Below are 17,784 nucleotides of genomic sequence, written 5' to 3'. Positions count from 1 at the left end.
TTCTGAATACGAAGAATATCCTTATGATCAAATCATTTAGATTTTTTTTTTGGGTGGGTGTGCATTCTGAATACGAAGAATATCCTTATGATCAAATCATTTAGATTTTTTGGGTGGGTGTAGTTCTGTACTGGCAAGAAGAAGTTTATGTTCACTAATTCATCTGACCCCGGGCCACGAGGCTCCGGCAGTGTCATCTCAGGTCAAATTACTAAAAGTGTCGTGTGGATATGAAACTTGGTAGGTACAGTCAACATTTAAAGCCAAATTTTTGGAAGGTCACCCAGGGGTCATCTGAGGTCAAATTAATAAAAACTGTCGTATGGGCATGGAACTTGGTGTGTAGGCCCTACAGTCAACATTTAGAGCCAAATTTCTGGAAGGTCATTTTGGGGTCACCAGGGGTCTCTGAGGTCAAATTAGTAAAAACTGTCATATTGGGCATGAAACTTAGTGGGTACAGTCACCATCAGCCAGGTAATCGCGCCCGGCCGAGAACCGCCAAATATGGCTATTAAACCGCTTTGTAGGCCTAATGATTAATATTATCATACCGCATGCAGTTGATAGCACCGTATTATCATGACTATGTATGCCTAGTGTCTAGCAGATCGCTTGTTTACAAAGTTGTACTCAAAGTATTGTCATGACTATGCTAAACGAGCCCATGCACAAAACTATGACTCCCAGATTTCTGATGGTATAATATTATAAGTTTTGTGGAGCAAGGGGGATGATGTCAGTGATTACGAAGTGCCCCTTTAAGATTGGCTATTAACTTGACACCAAAAGACCTATAAAGCATTTATAGTGAACTTAGACTAGAGTGGTAGGCCTATATACCGCAATTGAACACTTAAAATGATGGTGTGACGTGAACACTGCTGGGTCTAGGGCCTATACACTCGCATATTATAGCCTAATTTTCTATATTAAAAAGCATGATAGTACATACCATGTCAACATAATTAAAACTGGCTATATACCATCTTATGGCCTTGGAGCAAGATGATGATGGGGGATGATGATGTTGATTATACGAAGTGCCCTGATTAGCGATCAACTTGACACCAAAAGACCTATAAATTATATACGAACCTGAAGAGGTACCGCAATTGAACTGCATGCTGTAGATACTGGGACTATAAGGGCATTATTATACACACTCGTATATATTTCTATATATGGAACACAGCATGATACATAATTAATACCATCTCTACTGAGATAGCACATGTAAGATTGTTTAGCTTGCTATCTACAGTAGATAGCACCGATGAGGGTTTCTGGTGGTACGGTATACAATGGTACAAACTTTTTTGGAGTAAGCATCAGTGTAAAAAGCGTATCTAACAACAAAAACCCACACACCCCACACATGTATACCTGCAGACCCCCACGTTCATCAACTATATCTTCAATGGATAGGGCCTAATTTATAGCTTTTGATTTTGAGCGCAGAATTCAGAAAAATAGAGTTTGAGCTCACTTTACATTATTTTACACCCATGGCGACTTTGTCATTTTGGTAAAAGTAGACATGGTGACTTCCTATTTTTGTAAAAGTAGCCACGGTAGTCTATCAATCCAGTCGCTTTGAAACGCTTGTTGAAAATCGTAATGCTGGTTGCACTATTCGAATCCTCGAAACTACTGTTTTGTGCGACGATAATAATATTTTATCATTGCTGTTTATAATGTTGTTAGTGTTTGGTGGTGGTGGGTGTGTGTGTGTGGGGGGTGTTTGGGTTTTTGGGGTGGTGGTGTGGTGATAGTCTATTATTCATATATAAGTTCATTCATCCATTCATTCACCCATCCGCTCGTTCAACAATACATTCATTCATATATTCGTCTCAGATTCATTCATTCAACAATTCATTCATTTACTCCTTCATTCATTAAAGATACACATTTGTAATCTTTATAAGATTGTAAATCATTATTTTATAAATTCAATCTAATACTGCCATATTGGAACTATAAAATTTGCAACTGACTTTGCTCGTGTTGCATCCGAAAACTGATCGGAAGCAACGTAGCAAAGCGAGTTGCAAATTTTAGTTCCAGTATTATTACTACATTGTATATAGGCCTAGGCCTAGATTGAATATAATTATAAAATAATGTTTTGAACTAGGCCTACTGGATGAATAATCTACACCAAGATATTGTAAATCATTATTTTCTATTAATGTATGCAGTGCATATTTTAATAATTAGATGTCGTAAAAGCCTATCCTATATTTTGCATATTATCATATCATATAGGCCTAATTATCTTCATCGAATTATATCCCCAATTGTTCCCATTGTTTGCGTGTACAATAGGACATTTGCATATGAGCCGATCACATTGGTCAAGTTGATCATACTTCCTGGATTCCGACCACTTCAAATAATTATCCTCTATTATTTAGTCATACGTTTTTATTTCAGTAGATATGAACCAAACAATATTATTGAATATTATTGATAATAGAATTATACCCCCGCTATTGTTGCTATTGTTTATGCATATAGTGCGGCATTTGCATATGAGCTGATTACCTTGGTCAAGTTGATCAAATTTCCTGGTTTCCGACCACTTCAAATCATGATACTCTATAGTTAAAAGCTCTTATATCAGTAGATATGAACCAAACAATATATATTATTGATAATCGAATTATATCCTCCTATTGTTGCTATTGTTTATATAAAATTTCCTGAATCACGTCACACTTTCTTGATTGTGACCACGGACCACTTTATCCTCCATAGGCTATAATAGACATATAATAAGAATAATTATAATACTATATAATATAATATAATATAATATAATATAATATAATATAATATAATATAATATAATATAATATAATATAAAATATAATATAATATAATATATAATATAATATAAATAATATAATATAATATAATATATAATATAATATAATATAATATAATATAATATAATATAATATAACATAATATAATATAATATAATATAATATAATATAATATGATATGATATAATATATAATAATACAAATTATGACAAGGTGAGATGTGGATACTAAATCATTAGAAAAAAAAACATTAATGAACCTAACATAACTTGATAATGGAATATACTATACAACCTCAATATGTAGGCATATCATGATATATGAAACTGTTAAGTTAAGGGATCTAAAATGAGCGTTTATTGCGTTTCGATAGTATTTTTGTAGCACATGAGAGCACCTCAGACCTATCGAATTGTATTCTGAATACGAAGCATGTCTTTCTGATATCAAATAATTTTCATTTTTGAAAATCACAATATAATACAAATTTTATGACAAATTATAAAAATTTGATATTTTTCGAATTTTGATATAACAGTCCTCGAAGTAAATTATATAAACAATGATATATTCTTAAAGTGTATGTAGTAGAGGAGGAAAAGCCGACGGTCAATTGAATTTTTGACCTTTCATATTGAAGAATTTTTCCCCCAAAAATGTTTTCAGTGGTGTTTTGGGAAAAAAAATCCATATCTTCAATACGAAAGGTCAAAATTTTCAATTGATCGTCGGCTTTTAAACCCACCTACATACACTTTAAGTATAAATCATCAGATTTACTTCAAGTACTGTTAAATATCAAAAATATCAATTTTTAATGATTTGCCATGATGTGTATTAAATTGCGAATTTCAAAAATTCAAAATTATTTGATATCAGAATGACATTCTTCGTATTCAGAATGCAATTCGATATGTCTGATGTGCTCTAATGTCCCAAAATAAATACTGTCCAAACGTTCATACCCCAGCCCTTAAGTAGGCCTACAAAATACCGTTTATAATAGTGAAATAATTATACGCATAATCAAGGTTTAGGCTATGCAAGGCCTATATAGTACGGTATGTAAGCCGCAATATATTTTGGGTAAATATTTGTGCAAAATACGACACTTTAAAATAGTATTTTGTTTAGAATGTTTGCATCAAGTTTTCAAAAATGTTTTTGAGTGTTATTTAAACGATTTTATACCCTTTATAAAACCGGACATTTTAACGTTTTTTGTAAAAGTGTGTTTGTTGGGTAGTGTACTACTAGGCTCAAATAATCATGGGTCATGAACATTGGAGTCGCCAAATCCCGGTGCGTCTCTGTCTCACGCCAAGCAATTCCAAAAAGTTGACATGTTATGAGGCCCAAAAGTTTCCATAATTCCAGGGTTCAGACCAACCTTAAAAGGATGCACAAAGGATTGAGGTTTGGTGTGAATTTACTTTAACAGCAAGTAACAGGATTTGATCAACTTTGAAATTCCACCCCTGTATAAGCAGCCATTTTGGATTTATGCAAATTAGGTACTGTTCCACTACTTGGATTTTCGGGGACTTCTTTAATAATAATGTTTTTTGAAATGAATGGTGATTAAATGGATTCTGTTGCAATTAGTGATGGGTTAACGTCTTACTCATCGTAATTTGATTGGCCTACTAGACCGTGTTCCAACCAGCAAGTTTGCGTAAAAGTTGACAACCAGCTTATTTTTTTTTTAAATTGGGTATACTGAATTTGATTCAATTGTCTGCCAGGCAGAATTTTGAGACTGTGACCCTCAAAAAGACCCAATAGGATAGTATATAGGGGGGCAAAACTTGATACCAAGAACACTTTCCAAGATGTCAAATTATTCATCCATCCCAAGGATCCCAGAAATGTTTGTGCGCATACAATCTACAGTTAAGAAGTTATGGGACACAAAAGGTCCAAGTTCGAATTGCTTGTTGTGAATGGGTCCAAAGTTGCTCCAACTTTAGTAAAAATCAAGACAAATTGTTCATCTAGCTTAGAGGCTTCAGAAAATGAAAAGTTTGCACTATCTACCATGTCTAGTTAGTATGTTACACGGCAAAGAGTTAAATAATGTTGGATTCAATAGGATTAGATTTTTATTTATCATCTCTCTTCTGAACTTTACATAGTAACTATTCTTTCCCTGAATCACTTGAACTTGAGGAACAGTTTGCCTCCACTTAACAAAAAACGGAGCAACTTTCATTTTTCAACCGGCCTGTACAACATGCAAATTGAATTGATCTTAGACATGCTGAGCTTCATAACTTAGTAACTATTATTATGTTCTATGTGCACAGATGTTACTTACATTTTTGTGATCTTTAGGCCCAGACGAAGATTTTGATATGTTTTTAGTGAATTTGGAGCATGTTTTAAATGTTGTATTAAATTTTGTGCTATCGTATATTTTCTTTGGACTGAAATGCTTAATGGGGTACCCAAACCTGGCCAACTCTGTGACTATTTTAGCAATGAAGCACAAAAATTATAGCGCATTTATATCGCGTTGTTAGTGATGGCAGTGTGAAGATAAAAGTCTAAGTTAGAAAACCTTCTCACACAGACCAATACGTATGAGCTTTGAGTTACACCACCCTCAGGATTGGAATTAGATAAATGCACTGTGTAGAACCCGTCCAGGATTGTAAAGTAAACTTTATAAAGTCTAATGTTTATGATATGTACTTTTAAGTGTATGTAGCTGGGATGAAAAGCAGACAATCAATTGAAAATTATGACATCACATATTGAAGATATACCGTATGGATTTTTTTTTCCAAAAACACACACAAAAATTAGGTCTTTTCGGGAAAAAAATGTATATTTGAAAGTTCACAATTTTCAATTGATCGGCTTTGCATCCCAGCTACATACACTTAAAAGTACATATCATTAGGTTTAATATAAAGTTTACTTCAAGGCAGACTTGTAGTACCCGTACTCGGGTCCCAATTTCCAATGTCCCCGGATCCGTACTCATGCCAGATTTTTTTGAACACCCTATATGTGAATTAGATATTTATATGTATAAAAGTAATGCCAGTTTTAGCCAAAGGAAATTTTACATTAAGTGCTCTGGTATGAACGTTTTGACAATATTTTTTGTGTGACATGAGAGAACATCAGACATATCAAATTGAATTCTTCTGATATCAAATAATATTGATTTTCTAAGGGTTTTTTTCTAATTTCTAAAATTTTCTAAAAGTACTTAAGTACATCAAACAAAAACAATCTTATAATAAATCATGCAATTTATTTTTATACCGTACATGTTACTGTCTTCGAGTTTTCCCTTTTTATGCCTTAAAAAGTTGTTTAAACCCCACGGAATTGCATGACACACATATTCCACTGCATAAATTAAAAGCTTGTTAAATCCTTAATTGCTTAAGTTTAAAATTAAGATTAACACTATGAAAATGCAGTTGTACTAAGTTAGATGCACCAAAGTGCAGAAATTCTTTATACACACCAACTTCCCATTGGAATTACACAGAGCTCCTCCACTTCCTCCACCACCCGACTAATTAACTTGATTAAGCTTGCTTGTGACAACAGTCAAAGGTCAGCTCATCCAGCACCCCCGTTTCCTGTTTCATTGTTATGCAAATAGCGATCGATCAGCGTGGTGACTTTGCCTGTTTGGTAATAGTTTCCGTGGACATTTCAAAAGACACCATAGCGTCGTGATAGCGTCCTTCACGATCGATATCCGTGGTGACTTTGTGCTTCTTGATTTTTCTTCCGTGGAGACTTTGTCGGTTTGGTAAAAGTTTCCATGGAAAGTACCGTGGTGACTTCCTACTTTTTGCTCTCATTCCACGACAAGTTCGCCCCAATTGACTCACTGTGTAAACTGTAAAGTCAAGTGCCGTGAATGCAGTGCATGCGGTCACACGACCAATCAATACAACTTCCCTTATTGTTTGCATTTATATTCATGTAGGCCTATTAATATGGTATAATCAATACGACCTATTCATCATAATAATAATTATGATAGTAAAAATTAGAGTATTATTATTATTTTCATATGATAACAATAAAAAATAACTATTATTATTAATAGTACTAGTATATATTTTAATCATATCTTAATTACCGGTATTATTATATTATTGAATCACTTTACATTGTGTTGTTTATTATGTTTATTAACTGTATATCTTTGTAAACAAATTTGACTATGAATTTTATGCCATTAAAAATGTATCTATGTATTTTATGAACTTGTCATGTTTTTACAATCCATTGTTCGTAACTAATACAATTTGTATTTCCAGTATGCAGTGCTGTTTGTTATAAGATTGTTACCAAAAAGTTGAGTATTTGTAACAATTTGGCTGGTGCTGTAAACATGTTTTGCTATGAATTTGTTTAGAAACCCGTGTGATTCAGCCCCGAGATTCAGCTGAGCTGACTATGTTTATGTAATGAAAACATTTTATCTTTGATCAGTCATGTACTTTTCCATCCATATGGGGTTTTCTTACTTATGTTTTCAGCCTGTAAAGCATTTTTGCATGGTTATTATTAATGGTTAATTTGTTTTAATGTAAAAATAGTGGTTTCAGGTACGTGGTGAGGAAGTTGCATCATCTTTAATGTAATCTATTATAGGCAGTGGTGGTGCCAGTGGCCAGTGTCGGAATGCGGGTGTGGAATTCCCCCCGTCCCCCCCCCCCCAGTAAAAAACCTAAAGTTCCTACTTATTGCAGCAATTTTGCTCGAAATTTGTTGATTTTGCCCACGATCTCCATGTTTGTCGGCCAAAATAGCCAGTGGGGGTTCTTTTTATTTTAATACCTTGTTACTTCGGCTTTTTCTGACAGTTAGGCCTAATTAGTGATTACTACGGTAATATCATTTCAGCATTTGAGAATATCAAAATTAAAATTTGATGGAATACATTATGGCTTTAAAGCCATGTGTGCGGATTTGCACTCAATTTTCTACTAGTTCTTGCATGATTGTAATGGATATACTTAATGCATTGTGAAAGACTAAGCTAAGACTAACCACATATCCTGTTCCAGGATCTGTGGACTAGGCTCCCCACATCAGGCATACGCATTTTACAGTTGCTAGTGTTGCGTTTATACGACCACGGACGGGTTACAGCTAGATGAGGCCCCATGTCACAGGGGAAGTTGCCCAAAGTGGTCAAAAATTGTCAAAATAGTATAAAGTTACTCAAAGTTTCACAAACTTGCTTAAAACTTCCGTGAAATCGCGGTAAGTTTCACAAACTTGCTTTAAAGTTTCTCAAAATCGCGTAAAGTTATTCAGAGTTTCGCAAAATTGCTTAACATTTTTTCAAAATTGCTTAAAGTTGCTGAAAAAGAAGCTCAAAAGTTTTCAAAATTACTCAAAAGCACGATCACCTCCCACACAAGCTGCGTAAAGTGGGCACGGATTTCATCAAATTGTCCAAAATTTTCAAGTCCAATGCAGCGCAAACAGGTGATGACAATCTTAGGCAGCTTTTGGGGAACTTTACGTAACATTAAAAAAATGTTGTAAAATTTCTGGCGTTTTGGGAAAATTTTGACAACTTTGGGCAACTTCCCCTGTGACATGTGGCCTTAGATGGTCGTATCAGATGATGGTAGGGTCTTTAGGTGACAAATGCTCCCAGTCAGTATAGTTCTTCCCCTGAAGTACTTCCTTCTTTCATGAATTTCTTGGTGACAATTGACAAGCTCAACTGAAGTCTTTGTGTCCTTCCCCTACATTCTTATTAAGTTTCTCTCATTCTTTTTTTCTAGCTCCTCTCCAATATTAATTTAGTGTGCCGAAATCTGAAAACAAGCTTTTTCTTCATTTTTTTAAACTTAAAAATGTGAAAAAGTGCCGATATCGATATGCAATGTTTAAACATGTCCAAGCTTACATTGGAGTCGGCCAAATTCATTATGTTTGTAAAATATTGGCTATCCTAAGTAAAACAGTAGTGTGTACTTTGGTAATTTTGGACACCATCTTGGATTGAAGTAACAAATCGAGGTGACACAAAAGCTTCTTTTGATTCTATTAACCCAAGTAACTTCAATGTAGTAGTTTTTTCTTGAGTTGGACTTGCCTATTTAAATTCTGTGCTATATGCATGATGCATGCAATGCGCCGGTGCTCCTTTGTTAAAAGGGAAATCCCTGATTGGAGATAGCATTTTCATTAATACAGCATAACAGTAGGCTATACATGATAACTTTAGAATGTATTTGATAATGACTATTTACACCCGGAGGGTCCTTTACAGTTTATATACGTATAGGCCTAACATGCTTAAATAAGTGCACACACCCGTCTTCCAAATCTAGGTATATCAAACACCCAGATCTGGAAGTTATACGAAGTGGTCCTTTAGTGTTACCAAAAATTATCTAAATTATTATGTAAGAATACATAAACATGATTGTATCTGAAACATTATAAAATATACAAAATTATGTAATTAAAATAATAGCATTTCAATTAAAGATATATAATAAGATATTGTAGAGAGTTGTAACGCGCATATTATGAAGATGAATAATATCCGAGACTAATATTTAAAAATTGTAAGATTTATATCTTTGATTATCTTAGAACATCACAGTTTAGAATTACCAGAAAACTTTCCTGACAGTTGTAACGTTACTATGATAATATTTGGCAAAGAATAACGAAATTAAGATTTGACCGAAATCGTATCAATACTAGGCTTTAACCAGTTTTGCAAACAATTTTTCTTCTTCGCGGTACTGCCTCCTCCCCAATTCCCCATACGCCTCCGTCGCAACATGGTCGCAAACACAAAATACGGCCAGTAATTCTCGGGGTCTTAATCGAATTGAGAGCATACTACTTGACCCGGGGACTTGTCAAGCAATCGATCATGCTTCACGGTGTGCAAGGCACGCAGCCGCGGGCCCGGGGACTTGTCAGGCAAGGTACGCCGTCGGTGTGTTCTGGCACCGTTTTGCGTGCTTTGTCAGGGTACCGTTGATTGAACACATATCACACCCGGCGTTTTCGTGGAGGTGCAACAGCACAAGGGAACGAAAGACAGTGCACACTGCACTGCACAGCACAACACAGAACGCACAAAATATCTCAAAGCTGCTGCTGGCGTTTGTTTTGCTAGCTGTGCGCATTTGTCTTTGACAAATTTGCCAAATATTTTTTTCAGTCCTTTTAATAGTTTCATTGGTGAAATGTCAAAGACGATCTTCTCTGATTTAATATGTTTATAGGACTGCTAGTTTTGAACATCACAAACTTTTGAGTCGGTAAAATAAAAATACACGAAACTTGCAAGAGTTTTTATTTATTTTTTTATTTTTTTATATAATTATTACATAGACATACTGGCGATAAGTAATTTACATGTTTAACACTACTAATTATATTATACAAAGTATGAAGTTAACATAAGTTGTAAAATAAGATAAATCCTTTGTTCGTGAAAACATAACTATTATTTAAAATAAAGTTAAATGATTTAATATTTTACAAAAAAATACATAATCAAGGCCTAAATTTCAGACATACACATGTATTAAATTAATTAGGCCTATTGTTAATGAAAATATAAGCTAATATAGTGTGACATCAAAAATTTATTTTGCAATACGGATGTAATCATGCATTATGGTTTTGTTACGAATACCAATCTTCAGCCCGTCAGCAATCAGCATACCATTTGCTTACATAATAATACACGGCGGGCTTCAAGCAATTGATCAGGAAACACATTACCCCAATACCCGCGGTATAAAGTGCACAGGAGTGTAGGCTAATTGCACGTGTTGAATGGGCGTGTAACGGAAGTGAAGAGGTATACGAAGTGGCCTGTTTCCCGGCACAGCATGAGATTTCCGTGGTAGAAAATTAGCGAGAAAAGCACTAAAAAGCGAGTTTCACGGCGAGAAATTGCGTATTCTATTTGAGCCTACAATGATCTCCGTGATGAAACTGTTATAATTGACCGTATTGATTGGCATTGGTCGCACGCACACTACGGAAAGTTACACAGTGAGTCAATTGGGGCGAACTGGTCGTGGTATGTATTGTGTATTGGGCGAACCTTTTTGGGGCGAATGTGTTTCGGGGTGAGACGTCTCGCTCGAACGTGGTCTCACTCACTCACTCACCAGGCTGTGTTCGACCATTGTTGGGCGTATTCTTCCACTGTTCTCTGTCTCTTGCATTTCTTGTCCATGTATGTACCATGTAGGCAGTAATGTCATCACGCCACCTCCACTTCTGTCTTCCTCTAGATCTTTACCCTGTTCTTGGTTCCCATTCTGTAAGCCGTTTAGTCCATCTGTTATCTTCCCTTCGTGAAATGTTGTCCATGTTTCTGCTCCATATATCATTGTTGGCAATACACATTGGTTAAACATTCTGCTTCTCAGATACATTGGTAACTTTTTATCACATAGAATGTCCTTGAATCTTCCAAAGCAACTCCAACCTGCCTTTGATCAAAGCTTCTTCCCTAGTGTTGTCCTCCATCTTCACTGTTTGGCCGAGATATTTATAACCATCCACCTTTTCGATAACATCGCCTTCAACTACAATGACATCCTCTGACTGGTGGTTTGTCATATATTTTATTTTGCCCTTATGTATGTTCAGTCCAATCTTTTTACTTCCTTTATTCAGATCATTTAACTGGACCTCCATATCCTTTACTGATCTTGTCACCAAAGCTACATCGTCTGCAAATCTCAGATCTGTTAGCTTCTCGCCATCTATGTTGATCCGCCTCTCCTGTAGGTTCAGCTTTCTGAATATATCTTTCATTGCTGTAGTGAATATTTTGAGGGATATTGTGTCTCCCTGTCTCACACCACGCTAAAATTTGGATTGTTTTTGAAACATGTGGATTTTGGCTGTGGCATTTGTGTATATGTCCTCAAGAATTTGGACATAACCTTCATTGACTCCAACTTTACGTAGTGCTGTAAAGAGGTTGTTATGTTCCACTGAGTCAAAGGCCTTCTCATAGTCTATATATCCAATGCATATAGCTTCATAGATGGTCTACTGTTGAATATCCACTTCTGAAGCCTGCCTGTTCTCTTGGTTGGTTTTCATCAAGCACTCCTTTTATTCTGTTCTGTATTATCCTTGTGAAATTTTGTACATATGTGATAACAGGCTGATAGGTCTGTAGTTTTTAATGTGTTTGTTGACCTTTCCTGTAAAGAAGAATCACTTTTGCCTCTTTCCAGCAAACTGGTATCCTTTTTTCATCCAATATTTGGTTATAGAGTCCAATTAAATCTTGAGTAATCCCCTCTCCTCCAATCTTGATTATATCACTAGTAATGTCATCTGTTCCTGGTGCTTTGCTGTCTTTCATCTCCTTTACAGCCATTTCCCCTTCTTTTTGTGTTATACTTGGGATGGCTGATATGTCTGGTGATATTGTATTTGATTTTGCCTCATTTGATTTGGAACTATACAGGTCTTGATAAAAGTCTGCGCATACATTAAGTATCTCTTGCCTGTCATTTGTTAAGACACCGTCTCTTTGTCTCATTTGGTGCATTCTTGATTTCTTCCGGTTCAGCTTTGCAATATGCTGAGGTCCTCTTCCACTTTTGAGAATGATTTCTATTTGTTCTTTTCTCTTCTTTCTGCTCCTCTGTCTACGTTTTTTCCTCACAGTTTTGACGAGCTCTCTGTATTCGCTCTTTTAAGGTATTGATTTGTCGATAATTTCTCTTAATTCTTTCCTCCTTCTGTCCAGGGCCTCAATCTTTTTTGTGCTCCTCAATCGTTTGCTTCCTCCTCTTCTCTTGTGGAGCTACTTCTGCTGCCACTTCCATCACAGTGCAGGATATAGTTTGGTATTTTTGGTCTAAATCCAACTCTTCAATGTCTAGTCCTTCAAAGCGATTTTTCAATTCCAACTGGAATTCTGACCTTTTCTCTCTTAGTCGTAGGATGTTAATCTTGTTTTTCTTTTCATTTCTGGTAAATTTAAGCCTGGCTAGTCTTTTGCTGATATGAAGTTTAGCCCTCACCATTCTATGATCACTTCCTATATCTACCTTTGTAATAACTCCACAGTCCTGGATAATCCCCTTTTGGCTATAGGCCTACTGAGAATAAAGTCTATTTGGTTTCTGGTGTGTCCATCGACGCCCATGTCCAATAGCGGTTTTTCTTTTTCTTGAAGAATGTGTTGCCTATAACCAGCTTATGAACGTGGTCTATGATTTGGTAAAGGCCCTACCCCTTTCAGGGCCGGATCCATGACGGTAAACTACCGGCGGGCTAAAATGTGTATAAAACTGAAAATAGAATGGGAAAATGGCTGCGAAGCGGCCATCGCGTTGCGTCAGGCTTGCGTGACGTAGGGGGGTGTCTGCATGGGGATGTGACCCTCTGAGAAGTTAGATACTTTTGGAAAATGAAGACCTAATTGAAGCCATTTGGTGGATCATTTTGGCACTATTATTGTGTAAAATTTAAGTTTGAAAAAGCCGAAAATGTGTGAAATAACAGCCCAATTGAAGCCATTCGTGGACACGTTTTCATTATAAGGCCCTATTGCGTTTAACATAAAGTGCCGGATGTCCAAAGCAGCGGCTAAAACGTCCACTTATTTACACATACGCAGGGGTGTCGGAGGGGGGGTGTACCTCCTGAGAAATTTTTGCAAAATGGGGGTCCAATTGAAGACATTTGGTGTATCATTTTACACAATTTTGGGGGCATGATATACCGGGGCGCGCGCCCCTCCGCCCTTCCCCTAGATCATATGGGGAGGGTTCTCGCCCCTTAGCCCCCTACCACTGGATCCGCCGGTGCCCTTTTCTATCCCAATTTGGGTATATGGATGCGTATAAGGTTTTCAAAACGTTCCCAATACCGAAAATAACCTAATTTTTGCCCAACTGTACCCAAAAATTTGTAGGGGGAAAGTGCAGAAAATGTTGGCAGTTTGCATAAAATTTGACTTTTGGTATAGGCTACATGTATTGATATTAACAGTCATGGGTCCAAATCTTTTGGTCCATTTTCGCATTCTACCCAAAACAAACTTGAGTACCCCACCCCTCCGAAAGAGAAAAGAACGGGAGAAAAAGGAAATATCCATGTATTTACCCCTAGCTTTTAGAAGAGCTTACCTCGCCGTTGACATTGAGGTCTGACTTTGGACTTCTGTCATCTCGATGACGTCTGCCATCAAACTCACAGTTACTGTTGAATATGCGGTCATACATTAATGGAGCAGCAGGTATCTATATAAATATAAGAAAATTATTGCTAACATGACTTTTAAAAACGTTTTATATGAACAAAAAATTATTGCAAAATATTTTTTGATATTTAACACAATGATGAAATGTTTGCAGCAAGTTTTCAAAAATGTTTATGAATATGATTAAAACGTTTTATACCCTCTGTATACTCCGATATTTAAAAGTTTAAATTAAACGTTTTGTGTTTGCTGGGTGCGTGAAACTACGCGAGGGAAAATCGGGGGGAAAATGTGCAAATTTCGAAAGAAATTGGTCAAATATCGGTTTTGAATTTAACATGCCTTTGAACCCTGTGATATGTGTCACAAGCATAACATTTCATTTTACATGTTAGAATATCTGCTTGTTTTCTGTTGACAAGGGGCAATCTTCAGTGAACGGCTCTTTTCAGAGCCACCAAATCTTTAATTTAGCAGATAGGCGAGTTCTGCTTGTTTGTTCTCTGTTGGCAAGGGTAGTCTTCAGTGAACGGCTCTTTTCAGAGCCACCAGTAGGCAAGTGGCGGCCTACATGTCTCATTCTTAGGTACTTTGTCCTGAAGAAGCCGGAGCTACTCCTGACGAAAGCTTGATAGTTTTAAACTTGTCCGACGGCGAACCCGCTAAAAACCCATTAATTGTTATGAACTCCCGTCGTAAAAGCCTATCCCACAATTCAATTAAAATATCCTTTATTTGACGAATTTGCTGAAAATGTAAATTTCAGTGCCGAAAATAATCATTGTGCAGAAAAAATACCAAATGCTGCATGCGCGAAAATCATTACTGCATTACTTATACCTGAAAACTATCACGATTACTTTAAATTTAGCTTATAAATAAACACATCAAAAGAAATAAGTCCCCCTCAGAACATGTCGTCATAACATTGTAAGGTTTTGTTTTTTACCAATAAAACTAACTTTGAAATAATTATATGACTGTTTACTAAGTGCTGTGTGAAAATGAGAGATTTCCATGAATTCAGGGCTGAATGAGCCTAAATTGAAGGCAAAACTGCCCTTTTCAAAAGTCACAAAGTAGGCCTATGCTTGTCACAAAAGTTGATTCATGGCTTGTTACTAATGGGAAACCCCATGTGTTTGAGTGCAGTTTAAAATCCTCACCAAGTGAACATTTACTGTAATGTGTATAGATTCTTGATCATTCAGCCATGCAAATCCCCTTGGTGCAGAGTTCAGCATAGTGAGTTGTAAGATGGCCAGTTCCATTCCTTGTCCCAATACGCCTTGCAGTTAACAAGCATAGGCCTACTTTGTGACTTTTAGAAAGGGCAGTTTTTGTCTTCAATTTGGGTTCATTCAGCCATGAAGCCATGGACATCTTTAATTTTCACAAAACACTTAGTAAACATTCATATAATTATTTCTAAGTAAGTTTTATTGGTACAAAGTTTTACTTTACGATGTTATGACGTAATTTTCAGAGGGGGACTTATTTCTTTTGATGTGTTTATGTGTTACTAGTCAGTGACTATAGTACTTTGTGCGAGTATACATAATTCAGAATGAGTTTTGACAAATTATTTTGTTAACTTGATTTTCTCCACTCATTGATGACAATGTGTGCTGTGTATTAAGTTTTCTTGTAAGCCGAGGTGGGGGTGTACTGTACATGTATAGTGGTGGGAGGGGTTATGGGGGTGTTTATTTTTGTTTCACCTACCTGAATTCGTTTTCCAAAGTATGATGACAGATTATATCTATCTTGTATTGCCTTCACAGCTTCCCGTTTGTGTTGAGAATGACTTGGCGAATTGTTCCCGTTCATTTTGAGAATATATGAGAATTGCCAATTGGTCAATATTTTAGTTGTTTAAACTACATTTGTATATACATGATCACAGAAACGGCGCTTATGGTTGGTGTTTAAAAGAAATTGAATATTGTGTCCAGTATTTTATAGAGTTGTCTTTTTTGTGCTAAATTTATCCACTTTCTATCTTAGTAAACTTCCTGCTGCATGTATTCCCCTGTACCATAGTGTGAACAAAGTATTACAGTGTATTAAAGTTTTGATCTGGATCTGGATCTGAATGAAGTTGATATGATTCTGATTTAAGCGATGATCACATCAGAGTCGTTGGCAATATGGCCGTTACTGATGGTTGATAGGTTGTGAGTCCCGGTTGTGAGTACTTCTTTCTTCTCTTCTTCCTTCTTTCAGTGTCCCAGAGTCCTTTGTTTGGATCTGTATAATTTGATTCGATTTCCAACTAAACAGATCTACCCTCACACATCAGCTATCAGAGTTGTTGTAGATCTATTGTACCGCTGTGGTTTTAGACCCAACTGAAGACTGTTAAACTGGTTGTTGATGGACCGCAATTCGATTATTAAAGTCTTGTTTACCGGTTTACCGGTTGGTCCGGTTACACTGTGCCAAGGTTGGCCAAAGTTTCCAACACCGCAACACGAAATGATCACACTTGATCCGAGTGTGTATTTGGTTTTATTTTGTGTTTAATTACTTAGGTTTCTGAAGTAAATTTTCCGCTGCATGTATTAATTTTGTTCGTATCTTCCCGGGGTATCTTCTCAACTACATTAACACAACAAGAAGAACACGATCATGACCAGTTAAAACATAGTAAGTTATGCTTATTCTTATATGAGCCAATTTTCAATGTTTCAACCACAGGTTTCAACACAACAAATCGAAATGATCAAATAGTTACTGATTGGAAAACACTTGAGTTATCTGACATACTTGAAGTGAGGGATTGCAGCTGGCAATAGCTGGATATAGCTGCCTCGTGAATGACGTTCACTTAACACTAACAGTGGCTCCTGAACCGGGGTCCGCCCCCCTCAATACTTTTGGTGGGGTGAAGTAACCATTAGCTTTCTTAAGAATAAGTGCTATTACACCTTGCTTTTGGGAGTTGGTTAGCTCACCTTCATTGTAAGTAGTGTTAAGACTAACCTAACCCACCCCCTCCCCATAATCTAAGGTAAATTTCATAATTTTCGGGTAAAATTTTATTATGATAAAATTCAAAGTTTTAAGGTAACATTCATAATTTTAGAGTATAATTCAAAATGTAATTCATGTAAAAATGTACCGGTATATGCATTTCAAAAGCTTTCGCGCTTCCGCACCCACCCCTTTCAGCGTTTCGCCAAAAATTGCCAATTTCAGAGCCCACAGAAGTGTCAGCAAAACTAAAGTACACTGGAGCAGACAAACAAAGCCAGTGTTGTCTGCTCCGTTGTACTTTTGTACTGTTTTGCTGACATTAATGTGGGCTCTGAAATTCGAACTTTGCCTGTTTTTGTGCCTAAATTGGTTGTTTGATTTACCGAGTCTGTGTAGTGATTTTCATCACTTGTTCTAGAGTACCTTGTTGTCGGCAAAAAATCTAATTTTTTTGATTTAATTTTCAATTGGACAATTTAAGAGAGCATTATTCGAACGGACAGTATTCTCATTGAAATCCATACACTCCATGTGGATAACATGACCTTAATCTCCCAAGGTCATGTTTTCCATAGGGGGTGTATAATGGATTTCAACTGGAATAGTCTGATTTGTGAAGTTTATCCCATCGGACTATGGGCTGCGGCGGTACCTTCAACTATTTTTGTCCATAATTACAGAAAGCAGCCTTATCGTGCGCGATAGCTTTTGGTGAACTAAATTTAACAGTTAAAAGTCGCTGTCCTTTTCTAGTAA

The sequence above is a fragment of the Amphiura filiformis genome, chromosome 2 (genome assembly GCF_039555335.1).
Source record: "Amphiura filiformis chromosome 2, Afil_fr2py, whole genome shotgun sequence".
Classification (NCBI taxonomy): Eukaryota; Metazoa; Echinodermata; class Ophiuroidea; order Amphilepidida; family Amphiuridae; genus Amphiura; species Amphiura filiformis.
The sequence above is the reverse complement of the archived record's forward strand: the minus strand, read 5'-3'. Positions refer to the sequence as shown.